Raw genomic sequence first — 13383 nt, 5'->3', positions numbered from 1 at the left:
CTGCCTATAGCATTATTAACTGCTTTCTTGTATCTTTGTGTCCTCAATAAGAACCTAGATATTGCTCCTCCATGCCTGTGAATCTAAACCATTAAACTTGGTTTATACCACCTCTAACATTTTTCAGCAGTTGCCCACTTAAGACAATAGTGCAGTGACCTCCTTCCAGCCCTCCAGACTGGGGTCAGAGGAGGCTGGGGTTGTTACCCAGAAGTTCCCTCTGGTTCTTGCTTCCCTCCATCGTACAATTGTCAGAAATAAAGAGAGAGGGGAAAAAAAAGGGGGGGGGGGAGAAAAGACACAGGAGCACAGAGATAAGAGGCAGAGCTCAGCTTTTCTTTGATCTCATTCTCTGTTCCAGGCAGAGCAGATCAAAGAAAAGAGGCATAACAGAAAGCACGTGAGAATAGCATGCCTGTAAAAGGTTGTCACAGAAAGAGCCTTGGCTCTATATTTTGGGAATATGCCTACCTGATGAACACTGTGTCTTCCTGAGAGAAGGAGAGCTACAGTAGTTTTGCAGGAAGGCTTATTTTCCTCGAAGAGAATACATGAAGTTGCAATAACCTTCCCTCTGGCAAACCTTCTAGCTAAATGGCATAAAATAAGAGTGAATATGACCTCTGCTGCAAGACTGCAGTGGAATTAGTCTCAATTTTCATGAGTGTAATTCAGTCCAGGCCCACACTTGGAAGGCCTGGCTGGAATAGAAATACCACCCCATTATACAGCAAAAGCAGCACACCTCGTGTCCACGCAACCTGCGGCAACAAAACTGCACTTTCACTGCTGTAACTTTTTTCGGGCCTGCAAACGAAACAAGGCAAAAATGGCAATAGGCTATTTTTAGGCCTGTTTACCTACAATGACATTGAAAGCTTTTGCTTATGCCAGTCACAGATCACACCTCATTCTCCCCTTGAACGACACAATTATGCCAGGAAAGTCTGCTGTGTAGGCTTAAGAGGGAAAACGTGGTTCCATTTTATCACATTGGAGTTTTCTCATTAAACTTATTTGGACTGGGATTAGGCTATTAGAGAAAATTTAACCCCAAATGATTGGAATGGAGAGAAAACCAAATTAAAATATTCTCATATGTTACAAAGGAAACAGCCCCCAAAGAAATTATAGAAAATATAAAAACGTATAGATTTATATGGGGGAAAGAGGTAAAAATCATAGAATAATTCAGTACGCTATCCTAGTCAAAATAGCACGACCTAAAAGCAAAAAGAAGAAAAAAGACACTTTTAAAAATATCTGAAGTACTTCCTGTGCTTAGATAACGCTTCTTTTATTACTAAGAACTATGCTACCGCTATTTAATAAGCTACAAGATAGAGTCAATAGGCTTGTTTTGAGGTAGTGCAACTTAGGTTTTAACAAGACACTGGTACCACATGTAAAAGAGATTCAACGTGAAAATGATATCATTCTACATGAATTGAAAGTACGTATATGGTTTATACTGAATATATGAGTAATCAGTACGGGCTTTCTTTACATCCTTGGCTCTTGAGTGTTTATATGACTTCAGAATTCTTGATTATTTGGTATTTTTCGCTGTTCATTTTTTTTTTAATCTTCTGTTTCCTCAAACTTGTGTGTGACTTGAATTTTATAGATTTTTTTTTTTTAAAAAATAGAAGTTGAGTTCGCATTAGCATGGATCATACACTGTTGGTAGAATTGGGATGAAACAAGCAAAAAACCATGACTATTCTGTAGACATAAACCCAATCTTTCCTAAAGCCTAAATGTATTTACTTTTGTTCTGGCCCACTGGCAGGGTGACCACAAAGCCTGGGAGCAGTAAGATGGCCCCAGAGAATGCCTGCATCATGCATTTATTGTTTTACTAGGATGTTCTCCTTCCTCACTATTTGGAGCTTTCACTGTCCTCCTCACCTCTGCCTTTCTTCTACTCCTTGGTGTTTTCTTTTGATGACTTCTATTTTCCTTCTTTCACATTCTCCACCCCTCCTTAACTCTATCCTTTCTTTCTCTAAGCTTTTTTAAAAACTCATTCTTTCTCTCTGCCTCTTCATAACTTCCCTTATTTCCTCACACTATGGTAATCCTCTCTCAGCTTTACCCTTTCTCCTACCCATCTCAAATTTTTTATTGTCTATTTCCAATTCAGCAGTTCTGTCTTCTCACCTATCCTTGGTGTGAGGAATCTTCGGTTATGTCTATCCATCAATTCCTACATTATTTTTGTTGGTATTCGCCAGTTACCCAGACTAAGCAGAACCAGCTGAAGCTGGGAAGGAATCATAGATTTACCCTCAAGGACTGGAAGAAAAGGAACAAGCCTGCATGTCCAGCACTCTTACACTTCTGGAAGAAAAGCATGCCTGCTTTACCCCTACCCTTTATCTTTATCCTACCCTTTACCTTACTCCCATTTCGCTGTCCTCACACTAACGCAACATAGACACCAACATTTCTCCTCACTCCCATCTACCTTAACATACTGCTAAGCCTCATTTATCTCTACCTAGCAAATGGAAGGTAGTATAAAATGCAATGGTTTATGCCGAACGTACAGAGCTGCTGAGCACTCGCAGCTTGTGCTTAACTTTAAATTGATGTAGAAGACTGGACTGGAACAAGAAAGTAGCCAGTAGTAGAGTCACCTCTCTTGGGTCCTACTCCCAGGCTCAAAACACAGTGGCAGCAAAAGTCGATGACCTGATTCACTTTCTAGTCCTGGATCTGGCAATAACCCACAGACTGGCAAGTGGTTATTAGTGCAAGTGTAATTTTTAGGTGTTCACCAGTGCTGACTTCTTCTACTTGGACACTAGATCTACAGGACATGTATGCTGGATTCCCAGGTATTGTGTACTTCTCTTGGACTTCAGGGTGTTTAACATTGCTGAGAAATCAATCCCATGACTGAATGAACTGGGCATGCAGCTGAAGCGTCTTCTGGGGGACAAGTTAATCCTTACTACTATAGAAATGAAAAATATTGTTAACAGAGATCTGATAGTGGTCAGAAAGAAAAAAAAAAAAGATGGAAAGAAATAAATCCGAGCAGCAAATTTTTGTGTATTATGGAACTATTTAGCCACTTGTGCTGATTTTTCAAAGAGTAGAAACTAGCAGCCCTTTTGGCTTTGAAATGCTTTAAGTAGCTTTTTATATGACAGTACCATGAGATATTCATTTGTCTGCAGCGAACTGAAGGAAGGAATGACTAGATCTCCCAGACAGGAAGATATAAACAGAGCTTGAAGAGGTCAGATGAATTCATGTTTCATAACAGCCTGAAGGGAGCAGTTGTAGAGAGGTTAAAGCTGGTTAAGCATTTTTCCCTATGGATCCGGAAACAGAAGTTTAAGCCTCACTCCAGACCTGTGTCAAAGGTTTCCCTAATCAACCCAGATGTAAATGGCTACTTAGTGCTGTAGACCAGGAAGCCAGAGGCAGGTGGACACGGCACTAGATATATCGCTACTTGTATGTCACTGTCTACAGAAAGCTGACTTACTAGTCTGATGGGCTAAATGGCTTACATTGACATTTGGCCCTTAAATTAAAACAAACAAACAAAAAACCCTCTGAAGCATTAATATTAGTAATCAGGCTTGTATGCTGTTGTTGTATTTACACACAAGGGTGCCCTGCCAACATAAAGGACATATAAAGCTTTAGAGTCTAATCAATAGCTCTCATGGCTGGGTAGTGCTTCTCTGGTGCATATTTTAATCAGTCGAGTTCGATGAGTGATGAAATAATATATTTTTGTATAATTTATTGCAGGTTGGAAGAGAAAGGACAGTCAACAGTCAGACTGCCAATACTCATAACAAATCAAATCCACATTTTGGCTTAACATTTTTAAATATTTACGAATACTAGTTTTCCGCCTCTTAACTCTGTAAGAGGTTTCTAAAGAGCAAGAGAAAAACTGAATTATCTTATAATGCCAGCAAACAATTGTAACAAATCTTGTCTTGCATAAATATGCTTTTTCTGTTTTGCTTCCCAGGACTCTTCCAGAGTTTTCCCAACATAGCAGTTTTAGCCATGAAGCAGAAAATACAGATTATTTTGTGGTGGGAAACATGCTAAAGGCAAGCAGCTGTGGCAATTTTAGAGTATTTTCAAACACAGTCATCTTGCTGCTGTCTGTGCAATTCAACACATTCAACAATTTAAAGTTCTCTGCTCAACTGACTACACAATTTGTTTCCTTCACAGCAGTAGCAATATGTACTGGAAACCACCTATTGCATGGTATCCAAAACAAAGTGATACAAAAGACTTAAACTGGGATAGGAAATGAATTCCTGTATTCATGCAAATATCTCTGAAAGTCACAGGTTGCCTAACCAGGACCAAAATTATCACCAGCATTTGATTTTTCACTTTGATATTGCATATGCAGTTCAAACTACTGCCAAATTCAGTAGCAGTACAGTGGCGGATAAACTCATAAATGTGTGCACCAAATTTTTGGGGAAAAAATTAGATAGTTTCACTGATACTCTCCCTGCATCTGCAGTCCTTATGTTTGTGTTAAAACTGGACTTCAGGCTCAGAGATGAGCATGAAAGGAAATAATTATAAATTATCTGCATAAAATCTGCAACAAATTACCTATAAAACTATAACTATCTAAACAGGATGACATACACTTTATAGGTTCATGACTTCCTTTCTTTAAAGTTAGCTAAGAAGAGAGTAAAGTAATTACAGTTCTCTTTTGATTGATTAAACATGACATATATGCTAATATGAAAGTAACTTCTGTCTTTTGTTACCCAAGCTTCTGGTTTAAAGCAATTTTGAAGATAACAGATATAATCTCATCAGTGCTGCCATTTCTAACGTATATGCCAAGAATGTAATTCCATTGCCTTTTTTCTCCCCAACAGACAAAGCATATTTTATCCTTCATGTTTTAAATTTGGGATACAGAAGTCAGATGATATTACATCCATAAATCCCCCGTTTCTTTGCCGTTATATGTCAGGAAATGTCTGTGCCACCAGTAGAATAAATAGTTTTGCCTTTTCACAAAGGTTGTCCCACTGATTTGAGGGAGATTATTTGACCGAGTAAGGTTGATAGGATATAGCCCAGCAGGGAAAAAAGAAACACCTGCTAAGTTTCACTTGAAAATACTATATAGTGCATAACAGTGTCAGTTAGACTCACCTTTAGTTAGATCTGGCTTCTGTACCAGTAAGCTCTTACTTCAGCTGAAGCTTACGGGACTGAATCTCCTTAAGGTTTTCCTCCTTTTTCTCATCCATACTCTAATTCTTTGTCTTGATGGCTTTAGGTACTCTAAATTGTTCTGCTCCTACTTTAATATCAGCATAACAGTTATATTTATAGAGTGTGCATGTGTCCCTTTTGCCACCTTTCCTGTAAATGATACAGATTCAATTCCCCAAATTCTTTGAGGCTATCCTTACTGGATAGTTCCTCAGCTTTTAAATCATTTTCTTGTGTCCCTTCCTTTTATTTCCTAGCTCCATCATGCCTTTTCTGCAATTGCTGTGACCAAAAAAAGAGCACAACATTCTAGCTGAGGTCACACTAATGTAGACTAAGATGAACTTCAAACTGTCTGAACTTATAAAAGACATCCCAAAAATACATTTACCAAACAGATGTTCTTTTTTCCCAACACTGCATCATATTACGTACTTAAGTTAAACCCAGTGGGCCAAATTCCTTCCTGGATTAAGTTTAGTAATGTCTGTGCAGTCCAGCTAGGGAGAATTTGGACCAACAGCTATTAAAATTTCCAGTTTCCTCCCTGTATTAATGTTTTTTTACTGCATATTAATATTTCCCAGCAGTTTATTAACTGCACGTAGAAACTTGGGAAGAATCCAGTCCCAGTATTCAGTTTTCCAGTTTCTCCAAACAAACAAACACCTCTCCAGCAAAAATCTGTGTCGCTTTTCCATCCCGCCCTCACATTCCCCTCTACCACAAAGATGTCTGTCGTTCAGGTTAACGCTGAATCTGCAGCAGATCAGCATTAGCATGCAAGGAAAATGGATTCTTTAATAATACTGGGTTTGGAGATGATGGCCCTTAAGGAAAAGTATAACAAGATGCCAGAGATTAATTTTTGTCTTGGATCAGATACAGACTATAACATAGGCAAAATGGGCATTTGGGAGGGCATGAAGCTCTGGGGATGGGGAGAGAGAGAAGGTCTACGGTCCTTCCACCTACAGCAGCCTCCTGGATGTGCAGGAGAAGTGAGGGCTTTGGGAGGGCAGCGACCTGGCTTTGCTGCCCGAGAAATTAATGCGCAGCTTCTCTCTTAGGCACTCCAGCAATTAAATCTGTTTATTTTTTTTTTTATCATATCAAAGATCCTAAACAAATGGAGACTAGGTTCATACACCACCCCAGATCAGAAATTCTGTAAGTCTTGTTATGGAGGTACTAGACTAGCTTGCAGTATTTTCACCTAAAGCCTAAAAGCAAGGATTGAAGACAGGGCACAAAGGGGCTGCATTTTGGGTTCTCTCCCTCTGCAGCACCAGTTCCCTTTTCCATATTTCTTTGCTAGCTCTACTAGCATTGCTGTGGGTTTGTGCTTGGTCTATTATACTTGATAGTATGTTATAGTACAGCAAAGGCGCAGGCTAGCTTCATTTGCTTGGAGAATTGCACACTAGTGCTTCCAAGGAAGCAAAACATGTGGCTCAATGTAGAGTCTTGTTATCAGAAAAGGAGAAGAGAGGTTGATTACAAAGTTATAGAAACACAGGTTTATGTTACACCAAGAAAAAGGTGGTTCAGCTTCCTTTTTTTCCCTACCCCCCCCCCCCCCCAATATTTCCTAAGGTATAAATACAAAGCACTTAGATGAAATTAGTGCTAGCTGAATTGCAGAATTTACAGGGCACTGTCTCAGCTCAGTAGACAGATTTGTCAAAGGGAAAAGCTCCCATAAATAAAAGAATTTTAAATTCTTCCTTAGAGATAATCTACTTTATATAACCTTTGAAATCTGTTACACTTATAAATGGCAATCTGCTACAGTGATAGCGCCACAGAAATATAGGGACAGATCCTTGACTTTTGTACAGTATTGTATCACCTCAGTTATTTCTTGGCACAGTGCTAATTTACACTGGTTAAAGATCCAGACCAGAACAGTCTTCAGGAGGAGATGACTGATTCATGAAGTCTAAGTGACTGAATACAGAAGTAATTCATTAGCTCCATGCAATATATGAAAGCTTGACCAGAAATGACTGCAAAGTACTGCATATATAGGCTAAAGAAAAAGTTAAAGACCAGAATAAAACTTAGGAAAGTCCATTGCTAATTTGCCTTGAGTTTAATAGTAGATTTGCAACTTAATTTATTTTGGGCTGACTTTAAATAATATAACAGAAGGAAATGGAACTGCAGTGTTCCAGCACTTGTTCTGCATCTTGGTTTTCTGGAAGAAACAGTTTTGTCCCAAGTTTACTTCTCTTATATGCTGTTCAGCTAAACTGTCTCCATCCAATATACTAGTTTTCAGTTAAGTTCCTCTCTATTCTGATGCAGAAAACAGATGCTTTCTATGTTTCTATTTTGGGCTTAGCTGTAGCTCCTTTCAGCCATTAGTAGCACGGAGAAAGTCTTGCTGTAGGAGAAAATTTACAGGTGAAGAAAGCCCTGATATGCCCCAGGTGAGTCTACGTTGATTCCAATCTGGGAAAGTCTGAATGGTACAAATCAGATCTTCCTCAGTCTACACTTAAAGGTCAGCTAAAAAGTCCACTTAGCCCAGTACTTTGTCCCTGACAGTGCCCAATAGCACAAGCTTGGGAATACGGTGCCAAAGACAGCACAAGTGCAGAACGATTGTTCCCTGCTCTACCTTATTGAGCAGATTGCTTAGTGCATCCCTTCAACAGCTAACTTTGCACTGGCAAAACATGGCTTAACCCATTTTCAAATTGTTCAGTAAGAGCATCCACAGAGGCAGTTAGGAAGTAACCTACCGCGTAGTGCTTACAGACCTTGCGTAGACGAGCCATTGGTGCCTCATCTGTGAGATGCCTCTTCTTCTTTGGCCACTTCTCAATAGTCCTTTTGCAGGGCACTGCCAAAGGTGTTTAAAATTATTTTTTATTTGTGCAAGCAATGTGCCTGAAAAGCTCTAATAGATTAGGGAGGCATGTTTTTCCTTGCTAGATAGATGCTATCTTTATTCTATTATGATTCTCATTTATTTATTTTTGTTTCACAATACCCTTGATATTAAGAAAGAAATTGGTGTGCAATTCCCAGGATCATCTAGAGCTCTTTTATTAAAGATACTCACTGGTGATCAGGCATACTAGCCAATTTTAATGAGCCTGAATTTTAGGGTTTTTAGCAGTTCAGCCATTTCATTCTCAAGTTCCAAAGGAACTCCTGGAAATATACTCTCCTGTTGTAATAACTGGTTGTTCTTTAATTTTTCCCTCCCGTTCCACTATGTCCTCTACAGCCTCTGACAGCACCTCATCTTTATTACCAGAAAAGAGAAGATATGTCACCCAGTATCCTCTGTGGTGAAGACGAAGACAAAGGCAAAGAAATCATTTGATTTCTCTGCAATGTCTGTATCCTCCTTAATTACTCCCATTAATCCCTGGTAGTCCAACAGACGCACAAATTTTTTCAATGACTTTCTGTGCAATCTATCAAATCACACTAAAATATTGCTTTAGGTAAGATACACATTATTATTTGACATATGTTTTCACATTTTTCATAAGTAACTCACTGCAATCTGTGTAAATCATTTTGCATAGACAGTCTATATGTGCTATTTAATTCGGTCTGAAAACAGAATTGTCCAATAGTCTTTTGTCACAATTACTTCTCAATATTCCTGCAATTAATAACACCTAACATTTCTCAATTGGTGATTTCAAAACTTATTACAGAAGTCAGTTGACATTACTATTTCCATTTTTACAGATGGGGGAAATGAAGTTATGTTTGTTTAAGTGATATGGAGAAGACCCTGGAGTCACTTGCAGCTTGGGATGGGAACACTTCCTATATCCCTGTCCTGCTGATATCACCACCGGAGCTCCCACTGTCTTCAGCAGACCTAGGGTTTCATCTTTATCTCCTAGCACTCAGTCCCAGGCCACACTTTCTTAAGTCATTAGCATAATCTGACAACGCAGTCATGTACTTCTCAAAGATAACTCTTTCGGTAAAATGAAAACAAATTACATATTGTTTCTTAATAAGTGCTAAAAAAATTTCCCCCCTAGACAATTATTAAGAATTTGTAGACAGCACGGGAAAAATGGAAAAGAAAGAATTACTCTCTAACTGTGTAGTCATAAATTACACGAAGTACATTTCATTATAAAGCACTACATTTTTTTCTAACCCTTTATGAATTCTCTCCGTTTACCCTAGGGGGTTGTAATGTAAACTGACATCTTATTCTCTTCTCAAAAAAATCACTAGTATTCTCTTAGAACATTTTGCTTTGGAATATAAACAAGCAAATAAAAGCAACACAACATACAAGAGAAAGGAGACTCCTTTTTTTTAAGAAAAGGCAAACTGTAACTTCTGTATGGCATTGACTGAAAAAGTTCAAGCATCATCTGTAGAGAAGTAATGATGACCGTCCACCTATGTATTTAGTTCTATGAAAAGCAGTATCTAGACGTTACATTTGATGTGTAACTCCTTTTAACAACGAGGAATATACTAGAAGCATTAACTAATTACTATTCCTATATAATGTCTAATGTTGTAAATTGTTTACATTGTCTGACAAAGAAATAGCACTTTCATTTTGCTTAGCTCAAATCTTTTCAAGAATTTTCATCTTTTCTTCTTCTTTGAATCAGCTAAACTGCTCAAAGGCAAGTTTCCTCCACTCTCACTTTTGAATAACACAGAAAACTGGCTTTGTACCCTTGGGCTACTTGGATTTAATATCAAATTCTTACCTTGCACAAGGTCAGAAAAAAAATAAAGCTTGTAAAATTGGACTCATATGAAGAATGAGTTTCTATCTTTTAATACTACCAAACAATCTGCAAATTATTTAAATTAAGACAACCAGCACTCCAACATCTGCAAGCAAAATGCTTAAATGCCAAATGCAACTTTACTGGCATAAGAAAATAATAAGTGGAGTTCAATTTGTGTCAGCCTAGCTCAGGAAAATAAGATATCATGTCTTGCTGTCTGCTTGATGTCAGCTTCTCAGATTCAAACCCTAATGCCTCATCTTAGGCTGTCCTTACTGGAGGCTGCCAAATAGCAAGGTTCAGCCAGAGTTCATGCAGCTACTACAAAATAGCTTTTTTTTTTCCTTCTCCTTTTTCAATCATTATGAACCTTCTGCTTTATATTGTACACACTTGATTATATCTATCCTTGAAATGTATACAACTCTATTAGCCTCTTCTCCTATTCTTTTAACATACTGTAAATTCCTTTCTGTGCTTAGTTTGTTTTATAGCTTATAGAATTAGACTTTTAAACTTTCACTGCACAGAGGAGATTAAGTTGTGTGATTGGCTACAAGAAGAAAACAAAGGAAGAGGCACCTATATCAATACAGTGAAGAAACAAAAGTCCAAATACTTTTCCCAATTCATAGACTCTTACCACCTTTCCACTTAAATATTTAGACAGCATTGTAATCAGGTCCTAAAATAGATCGAAGTTGCTTCCTCCCAGAAAGAGAAGAGTAGCACCTCTTTAAAACGCCCGTTCTTTTTCATCCTAAGGAACTGAAATCCCTACCTTGTGCCTAAAATCTAATTTCTCGTTGATACTGATATTCCAACTGAGACATCAGACTAGCTTAAAAATGAGCAGTTTCAAGTGTTTCATTTTCTTAAACTGTTTTAAATTGACTGCATATAAAATTACACTGAATGGAAGGTGGGGGACAGATAAGCCAAGAATTTTATGATTATATATATAAAGTTAAATACTTTCAGAATTTTCAGTCATACTGTAGCATTTTATAGAACTCAAAGCCTGTTGTAATCTGCTTCCAGTAAAAAGAGTAGTACATGCAGGACACAGCATTAAAGTCATGATATACTAACACATATTTTGAAGACAATGTGATCCTTCCCTGAAAGTGATTGATGTTTTCTGAACACTTTAATCACAATGAATACATGCATACACACAGATGCATCTATACACATGCAGAAACACATGGAGAGTGTGAGAAGTTTCAGTTGGCCGCAGTTAAACAGGATAGTTTCAATAATTTTAAATTAATTGATAAGAAGTTAAGAAAAGCAGTTGCCTTAATATCTTCTGAAATATGATCAAGATTTAAAAAAAAATATTTGGTTCATTTATATTTTCTTCCATTTCTGATTTGCTGCCATACATAAAGGGAAACAAGTTTCTTCATTTAGGCTTATTCATTCTATATTTATCTGGTATGAATTACTGAAACAGATTTGCAATATTCAATGCTTGAACAGATGAAACACTTTAATACCTTAGATGGCTCATTTCTGGAATCAGCCAGAACGGCATATTCCCCAAACTTTAAAATATTTTTTACAAAATTCAAAGGCGATCAAGATTAAAATTCCCAAATGTGTATTCTGGATCACCTCCAAAAACATTCAGTCATTATTGGATATTGTCTTGATTAAAATTCCTGTTGGTTTGTTCTATGGTTAAAGAGTAATCTTGTATCTCAGCTTTTGGAATGTATTCCTATCATGTGACATCTATGAAGTCCGAATTAATATAAAGAGATCTCCCTCACTACCCAGCATGGGAAAAGATTTAAAACGTTCAAATTTCAGCAAAGCAGTTCACAAAATTTATTTTGTACTAACCTTACCACATAGCTACTGCAAACTTGCCTTCAGGAATAGCAAAAAGTTTATTCCTAAAGAATTGATAACCTTTTCGAAGAGTATAACTGAAAATAATATGCTGATTATGCAGTAATTAAAATAAAACAGAAGGAATATTTCACTTCTCTTTTGTAGCTATACATTCCACAGAACCCTCATTTTTATAAAAAGACCATGGTCACTCCTGCCTAAACTCAACCAAATTGCTTTGCCTAGTGTTTTAAAACTTCAGAAATAGTGCAGAAATACTCCCACTCTCCGAATTTGTCTCCCATGGACTCCTGGAGTCCAGTGCTAAAACGCTAGAGCTGGGCAATATATGATTTTCCCACCCTGTAAAGCCATGTGAGATTCCATTCTGGATGAAATTTTCTGACATTTTCTATCCACAGTGGAACAAAAGACAAGAGTGCACCCACCCCCCAGCACTTCCAAGAACAGGGGACAGTTGGGAACAGGCCCCTTCTGTGAGGAAAGGGCACATCTGAGTCTCGCTCTGTTATTCTCACATCCAAAACTATGCCATTAAGTACAATTTGACTGTTTTCTAGTGTTTTTCATTCATCCCTGAGACGTACTACTGTGTATACAACTCAGTAGTAACTGGGGTAGAATCTCAAACCTGAGTCTCTGATATTTCAGTACTACCAAGAGATGTGTTTCTCAGGCCTCTAGAAATAAAAAACCTGGAAATTCCAGCCTGAATCCCATTAAGTTGTCTATAGAAAAGTTGCATCTACACACACAGGTTATTAAAATCTACAATAGTGATATTCTGACACTATCTCATTTAGCTGTTTGCTTTTTTGAGTAGCCCCACTGATTTTAATGGAAAAACTTCATGTAGAAGGGAAATACCATGTGAATTAGTCTCAAAACCTGCTTATAGAAAATTTGACTTGATTCACAACGTAAAAGAATTTGTACCTTTTGATCGTAAGTTCTCACATTGCATATTCTTTTCCACAGAGAGGCATATGACAAAAAGAGTAACCTCACCTTTCCACAATGCTTACGGTTGCCCACATTTTCCCACTTTGTGCCCCCACAATATTGCATGTACAGCTTACTGTTAGTGCAGTGAATGACAGGTAGGGGTACTTGATAGGAGTATGTACTTGGTGGGAGTACAATATGGAAAGCTAGGTTTGACATTTGGGAGCTGTGCAACATTTTTTCTTTGCACAGACAGTGACATGGCAATGTGCAGAACACAAAAATCCCAAGCTGAGTAAAGTAACCTTACCTTGCTTCAGCAGTCCTTGAACTTGATGTAGATCCTTTCATCAGTCCAAAGAGTGACTTGCATATGCCAGAAAACCTGAAAGACAGCAAGTATGTCAAATTCAGTGTTTTATAGTCTTCTCCTCCTCCCCCTTTTAGATATGTTTTGAGATTGTCTCCTGTCTTTTTGCAGTCTGTCTGCTTATTTATTTAATTACAGTGCTTTAAGTTTGACCAAGATGTCATGGAAGGCATACTGCCCCAGAGGAGTTTTCCCATTTCTAAAACGTCATGTTCTCAAGGTGAA

At 37.8% G+C, this 13383-nt stretch overlaps 1 long non-coding RNA gene across 3 annotated transcripts in view; it reads right to left on the bottom strand.

The window, feature by feature from the left end:
- The window catches only part of LOC112981479 (uncharacterized), an 87742-nt gene extending 74577 nt beyond the window's left edge, over window positions 1-13165 (bottom strand). For all 3 annotated transcript variants that reach the window (XR_010389928.1, XR_010389929.1, XR_003258721.2), the window contains exons 1-2: window positions 13099-13165; window positions 8007-8089 (exon numbers count right to left, since the gene is read on the bottom strand). This is a non-coding gene — a long non-coding RNA (uncharacterized LOC112981479). The remainder of the gene's footprint in view (window positions 1-8006; window positions 8090-13098) is intronic.
- Between the last annotated feature and the right edge of the window lie 218 nt (window positions 13166-13383).

This window comes from Dromaius novaehollandiae, chromosome 7 (assembly GCF_036370855.1).
Source record: "Dromaius novaehollandiae isolate bDroNov1 chromosome 7, bDroNov1.hap1, whole genome shotgun sequence".
NCBI lineage: Eukaryota > Metazoa > Chordata > Aves > Casuariiformes > Dromaiidae > Dromaius > Dromaius novaehollandiae.
This window is presented reverse-complemented; position numbering and strand designations above follow the sequence as displayed.